Here is an 8,042-nt window from a genome sequence, read left to right as displayed (position 1 = left end):
CCCCATTTCTGAAGAAGGGTCTAGACCCGAAACATCAGCCTTCCTGCTCCTCTGATGCTGCTTGGCCTGCTGTGTTCATCCAGCTCTACACCTTGTTATCTCTGGGTAGGTTGGAACTTCTTTCACTGGAGCATAGGGGTTTGAGAGGCAACCTGATAGAAGTTTATAAAATAATGAGGGGTAAAGATAGTGTTAATGGTAGTTTTCTTTTCCCTAGGATTGGGGATTTCAAGACCAGGGGACACATTTTTAAGGTGAGAGGAGATTTAAAAAAGACATGAAAGACAATTTTTTTTAAACAGAGGATGGTTCGCATGCAGAATGAACTTCTGTGGAAATGGTGGATACGGGTACAGTTACAGTGTTTAAAAGACGTTTGAATAGGTACATGAATAGGAAAGATTTGAAGGGATATGGACCAGGTGCAGGCAGGTGGGACTAGTTTAGTTTGGGATTATGTACGGCATGGACTGGTTGGACTGAAGAGTCTGTTTCTGTGCTGTAAGACTCTATGACTATGACCAATACAAATCACAAAACTTGATGGTTTGGTTTCACAGCCTTTTTGATTCTTTGAAGACACTCTGGTGTTATCTGTACAACAAGGATCAAACTGGTGATTGGTTGGACCCAAGGTCTTTATCTTCCATTTGGGTTTTAGAATAATTTCTATCAGCTTGCTTACATGACTACCCAGCCACAGATAATCAAGGAAATTTGATATCATGAAATGAGATATGATCGATGAATAATATATTTTATGTTGCTCTTATTGAGAAATTGCCAACTGGTCATTAGGTTACACACGCCCCTCAGTACTACACAGAGTGCTGGAGAAACTCAGCAGGTCTGACTGCAGCTGTGGAGAGAGAAACAGAGTTAACATTTGAGTCCAAAGATAATTCTTCAATTCTGAAATGTTGAAACCTTTGAGTTTCTCCAGCGTTTTCGGTGTTTGATCGGGATTTCCAGCAGTATTTTGCTGTTACTCTGTCAGTATAAGTAGCAGGTGCCGATGTGCTCCCACTGGAGTTGTGATGTCTCATTTATGATGAACAACAAGAGAAGTGTACATACCTTTTTAATGCGCAATGTTTGAGAAAGCATGGCAGACAACATCTCTGTGAAAACACACACAGCCCTGTTTCATTCCATTTCGGAATGGAAAGCCATTAGAAGACTCTCCACTGTCTTGGATTTGAGCAAACTTGTCATCATGTAATCACCGTCCCACAGTGATGAATATTACTGTACAGTGCAATTTTGTCATAATCCTCAAACACCATTTTTGAACCTCACAACTAACTGTTCAAAGACTTCAGACATTGGTTTTATTTGTTCTCCAGATGTGGTATGTCTGGCTGGGTTAGCATTTATTGTCCATCCCTCATTGTCCTGGAGTGAGCTGCTTTCTTGAACAATACAGAACTCCCAGCCTTCTCTTCCAGCCACTGTATTAATAAATGAACAGACAAATTAAAGACAGGAGTAAGCCACTCAGAACCTTGAGCCTGCTCCACCATTGAATAAGTTAATAACTGATTTAATTACTTCACAGTCCCACCTACTCAGATAATTTTTCACCCTCTTGCTGATCAAAAAATCTATCCACCTCTGCCTCTACTACCTTTTAAGGAAGACTGTTCTGAAAATTGAAGACTCTCTATGAGGAAAAAAATACTCATTTCTCTTAAATGGACAGTCCCTTATTTTAAAGTCACGCAGAGTTCCAGATTCTCCCATAAACAGAAACAACATCCACACATCACCCAATCAAGACTCCTCAGGATCTTACATCAAGTCACCTCTTACTCTTCTAAGCTCCAATAGATACAAGCTCAGCCTGCCCAACTTTTCGTCATAAGACAACCCATCCATTCCAGGTATTGGTCTGGTAAACCTTCTCTGAACTACCTCCTTCGTATTGACATCCTTCCTTAAACAGGGAGACCAATACTGTACTCTCACCAATGCCCTGTATAAATAGAGTATAATTTCCCTACTTTTGTAAATTATAACATTTTATTAGCTTTCCTAATTTCTTGTTGTACCTGCATACTAAATTTCATGATTCAACAGTAGGACAGATCATCTCAGAACTCTGCAATCTTTCTCCATATACAGAATATACTCCTTTTTATTCTTCCTTTCAAAATGGTCAATTCCATATTTTCTCACATTATGATCCATTTGTCAAATCTTTGCCAATCATTTAACCTTCGTAATCTTCTTCATAATAATAATCCTCTTCATAACTTACTTTTCTGCCTTTCTTTGTGCTGTCAGCACATTTTGCAACCATACCTTCCATTGCATCATCCAAATCATTTACATAAATTGGAAAGAGTTGAGGCCTCAGCATTGATCCCTATGGCACACCACCCTCCGACCAGAAAAGGACCCATTTATGCCTACTCTGCATGACATTAGCCAGCTCATTTTATATCCATTCTGATATGCTCCCCTGCACAAGGAGCTTTTATTCTCCATAATAACCTCTGATGTGACTTTTTGAAAAGCCTTCTGTAAGTCTAAGAGCCCTGTTCCCCTTATCCACAATAGGTAACTTCTTAAAGATCTCGAATAAACTGGTTAAACATGATTTCTCTTTCATAAAACCATGGAATTAATTTTACCAAAAATTGGCTCAGCGTTCTTTGACTATCGTGGAGGGTTTCTCTCTGTGAGCTCTAGTGAGTTTTTTCACGCAACTCTCCACTACTCATCTCATTATCTATGCACCATGCTCCTAAGGCACATTACAGTATGCTCAGCAACAATGGATTTACTCTGTGTTGCAAAGACATTCAGGATTCATAACCCCAGTGCCATATTTAAAGCCCGGCTGTACACTTGGTTAAATGCTGTCAGCCACAAACAGTGCACATAGTGGGAGGGAAACAAATGAAAAGCTACTGAAGTCACATAGGTGACACTCATTGGAAAGAGAAGCGTACATTTGCAAAATTATGTAAACTCTTTGGTGGTGTAATGATAATGTCACTGGACTAGTTAACCCAGAACTTCATACCAATGCACAGGGGACAGGGGATCAAAACCCACCTGGGGAGGTAGTGAAATCTGGATTCAGTTTTTTAAAAATCTGGAATTTAAAGCTGGCCTAATTGTAACCACTGTTTCATCTGGTTCACTATTGCCCTCTAGTGAAGGAAATCTGCCACCATTCCTGGTCTGGCCAACATGTGAATCAAGATTCAAAGAAGTGTGGTTAACAATTAACCTTCTGAAATGGCTTAGAGAGCCAAACAGTCAAAGGCAACTACAGATGGGCTAGAAATGCCGAATATAAACAACCATCTAATAGAATAGTTAAGTAGTTGTTTATGCTCGGCATTGACACGATGGACTGAAGGACTTTTTCCTTTACTGTAGATCTCTATGAAGAAAAACCAAACTGAAAAGCTGCATTGGCTTCTGGAAATAAACAGGAGCTGCTTGCCTTTCAATCAATCATAATTTCACAGTCAATGAATGGTCACTGTCCCTCCTCACATCAATTGGAATTGGGTATTAATTTAGTTCTGTCTGGCTCTTCATGCCCGATACTGCACTGCTCTATCACACTGAAGGTCTGCTCAATGACCTCATGTGCATCTTTGCACATTGCTGCCACTCTTCCAGCTCTTCATTGTCCGTCACATCTAGTTGCGCAGAGCACAGAAAATAAGGATTTTGCAGTACACTGCATCTCCCCCAGATTGGTCCAAGCATTGGCATCTCATCTCCATGAAGCTTATTGTCTCCTTTACAATGGCTTTAGTGGATGAGTAGCTTCATTGTATGTACACTTAACCTCAGTTAGGGAGTCATCAGCCATAGTTGGAGAAGGCTGCCCTTGTCTCCCAGCAGCCATCCAGCCCTTGAAATGAAGCGAGGACCTGAGAGTTCTCTAATGTTATAGGCATCATGGCAGCTCCCATGTATTTGGCATGAACTTCTACGATATGGTAGAGATGATCACAGAAGACTTGTACCTTTACTAAATGGAAGCATTTATATTGATAATGACTGTCCCATTATGATATGGCGTCCTCAATGAGATGTGGGTACAGTCAATACAGGTGCTGCCAAGTTGGCTCCACATACACGCTGCTGTTGCCCACCGGACTTTTCCATTCAACATGTAGACTCAAATCCCCCATCAGAATTGCCACATCTTTTTGCCAAGTTCCCACTATTTCTTCCTTTTTACCCCTTCCTACTGTGTGGCTACTGTAAGGGAGCCTGTAAATCATTCTCACAAGTGACTTACTTTTACCATTTTTCATCACGAACAAAACAGCTCTACACCCTAGTTTCCTGATCTTAGGTCATCCCTCTCCATTATGCTGGTACCATCACTTACTTACGAAGTCACCCCTCTACCTTTTCCTAGCTTCCTGTGCTTCCTAAATATCATATATACTTCAATATTCAGTTTCCAATCTATGTCAGCTTGCAGCCATGTCTCTGAATACCAGATCATACTTACTTATTGTAATTTGCACTTTCAGGTTACCTGTTTTGTTTTGAATGCTAAATGTATTTGAGATACGAAACCTCTGGTTTATCTGTTCATTATTTTTATAACCTATAACTTCATCTGTTGGTTTGTTGTTAAACATGTACTCTGTATCCCTTCCTGTAACCATCTGTTAATCATTTTCCACATTAATATCTTTCTCAAACAAAAACAGAAATTGCTGGAAAAACTCAGCAGGTCTGGCAACATTTATGGAGACAAAGCAGAGTTAACTTTTCAAGTCCAGTGAACCATCTTCAGAACTGAAGTTCTGAAGGAACCTGCTGAGATTTTCCAGCAATCTCTGTTTTTGTTTCTGATTTCCAGCATCTTTGATTTTGTGTTTAATATCTTTCTCTCTTATCTCTACTCTTTGATTTACCAATTGTACAAAATTTGATTACTTGCTGCTGTTTTAGTTTTAAAGCCCTTGCTACTTTATTAGATATGCAGCACGCTAGAACACTGGTGTTGTAGAGTTCAGATGTAAATAGTCATAGGGTTGTAGAGATGTACAGCACGGAAACAGACCCTTCGGTCCAACTTGTCCATGCTGACCAGATAGTCCCAAAACTAGGACGGAAGCAATGGCCTAGTGGTATTATCACTGGACTGTTAATCCAGAGACCCAAGTAATGTTCTGGGGACCAGCTTTGAATCCCGCCACAGCAGATGGTGGAATTTGAATTCAGTAAATATCTGGAATTAAGAATCTAATGATGACTGTGAATCCATTGTCAATTGTCAAAAAAACCCATCTAGTTCACTAATGTTTTTTAGGGAAGGAAACTGCTATCCTTACCTGGTCTGGCCTACATGTGATTCCAGACTCACAGCAATGTTGTTGACTCTTAACTGCCCTCTGGGCAATTAGGGATGCGGCAATAAATGCTGACTGGCCAGCGACGCCCTCATCCCATGAATGAATAAAGCAAAGAAAAAGTACAGCCTCTACGTTCTCTAGTGCTGATGCCAGTTCCCCAAAAATCTGAACCAAGGTCTACTGCACCAGCCGTCGAAGCACCCATTCATTTCTCCTATCAGATTAGCACTATGTCAATCTGTACAAAGCTCAGGTAATAATGCAGTGTCTAACTCCCCATCCAGACTATACAGAGCCACTTCCCTAACATGTCATTGGTCCCTACATAGAACTTGACAACTGAATTCTCCTCTTCCACCATAGGTTCCCCTCAAGCCCTGACCAGTGGCACTAGGGCACCGAGCATGCACCATCACCTTCTGCACTCTGCTGCAGAGGATAGTTTCAATTACCCTCACCATACTGTCCCCTAGCAGAACTACATTCCTTTTCTCCCAAACTGAGTATCAGTGAGTACTTGATTGCTCAGGAAGCTCTGCTTGATAGCATTGTCAATGCCACCTTCCATAATTTTGCTGAGATTGACAATGTACTGTTGAGGCAGCATTGAGCTGGGTTGTTCTGCGTTAGGTGTAAAGGACATACCTGGGCAATTTTCCACATTGCCTGGTAAGTATTAGTGTTTGCCACTTGCTTATCATATCTGTAACCTCTGTAGACTTTCCACCTCCTCTTGACATTTGCTTACTTTCCTACCTACATTTATACAATTGGCAAATTTAGCTCAATATCATTGATAAATATTATAAATAGTTGAGCCCCCTGCACTGATCACTGTGGCACTTCACCAGTTACAGCTTGCTAATCCAAAAATGATTTGTAGCTCGGTTCCAGGCTTGTGGGTTGTTGATGGGTGGTTTGTACTTCACACTGCGTGAGGCATCCATGTAGGAAGTAGAGTTGTTTGCGGGTTGCGCTCTCTCATTTGGCGTAGTTTTCCCATTTTCTTGCCAATTTGAGCGTGTTACGCCCGTAGGTCTCTAAGGTTTTGGAGTACAAATCTACTTCAAAACCTTAGACAAAAATGATCTATTTGTCCCTACTCTCCATTTCCTGTTCGCTAACCAATTCTCTATCCATGCTAATACATTACTCCTTAGATCATCAGCTCTTATTCTGGTGTGTCATCTCATCAAATATCATTTAGAAAGCCGAGCATGCCACAATTACAGATTCCCCTTTATCTACCTTTCTTTATGTACTCCCTCAAAGAACTCTAACAAATTAGTCAAATACTATATCCTGTTCACAAAACCATATTGACCCTGCTGATTGTATTATCATTTTCTAAATGTCCTGCTATAATCTCCTTCGAAAGGATTTGAGTTTTTTTAATATGATAGACATGAAACTAATTAATCTGTGAATTCCTGCTTTTGATCTGTCTCCTTTCATGAATAGGGTTGCCACATTTGCCGTTTTCCAACCTGCTGGGACCTTTTCAGAACCCATGGAATTTTGGAAGATTATAATCAATGCATTTACTATCTCTGCAGTCACTTCTTTTAAAACTCTAGGAAGCAAGCCATTTGGTCCAGGGGACTTGGCAATCTTAAGTTCTCATAGCTTTCCCTCTGTGTTAGGATTGTTTTAGGTACCTCCTATGCTTTATCTCTTGAATTTCAAATACTTTGTGAGATCTTTTCCTGTCTTAGAGCATAGAGTTGTACAGCATAGGAATGGGTCGTTCGGACTACGATGTTGCGCTGAACATGACGCCAAATGAAACTAATCCCTTCTGCCTGCTCTTGGTCCATATCCCTCCATTCCTTGCATATTCATGTGCTTATATAAAAGTCCCTTAAATGCCCTTATCATAGCTGCCTCCACCACCATCCCTTGCAGTGCGTTCCAGACTCCCACCACCCTCTGTGTAAAAAATTTGCCCCTCACATCTTCTTTGAACTTTCCCCCCTCACCTTAAATACATGCCCCCTAGTATTAGACATTTCGACTCTAGGACAAAGATTCTGACCATCAACCCTATCTATGCATCTCATAATTTTATAGACTTCTTTCAAGTCTCCCCTCAGCCTCCGCCGTTCCAGAGAAAACAGCCCAAGTTTTTGTAGCCTCTCCTTAAAGTTTATACACTCTAATCCTGGCAGCATCCTGGTAAACCTCTTCTGCACCCTCTCCAAAACCTTCACATCCTTTCTGTAATGTGGTGACCAGAATTGAATGCAGTACTCTAAATATGGCCTAACTAAAGTCTTATAAAGCTGCAACATGACATCCTGACTCTTGTCCTCAATTCCCCAACCAGTAAAGGCAAGCATGCCATATGCCTTCTTTACTGCCTTATCTACTTCAGTGCCCACTTACAGGGAGCTACGGACTTGAACCCTGAGATCCCTGTGTATGTCAATACTATTCAGGGTCCCGCCATTAACTGTTTTCCTTAACATTTGATCTCCCAAAGTGTAGCACCTCACAATTACCTGGATTAAACTCCATCTGCCATTTCTCTGCCCATATCTGCAACTGATCTATATCCCACAGTATCCCTTGACAACCTTCTACACTATCCACAACTCCACCAATCTTTGTTATAAGATAACAAGGTGTGGAGCTGGAGGAACACAGCAGACCAGGCAGCATCAGAGGAGCAGGAAAGCTGATGTTTCGGGTCTAGAC

Source organism: Rhincodon typus, chromosome 34 (genome assembly GCF_021869965.1).
Source record: "Rhincodon typus isolate 14 chromosome 34, sRhiTyp1.1, whole genome shotgun sequence".
Taxonomy (NCBI): domain Eukaryota; kingdom Metazoa; phylum Chordata; class Chondrichthyes; order Orectolobiformes; family Rhincodontidae; genus Rhincodon; species Rhincodon typus.
This window is presented reverse-complemented; position numbering follows the sequence as displayed.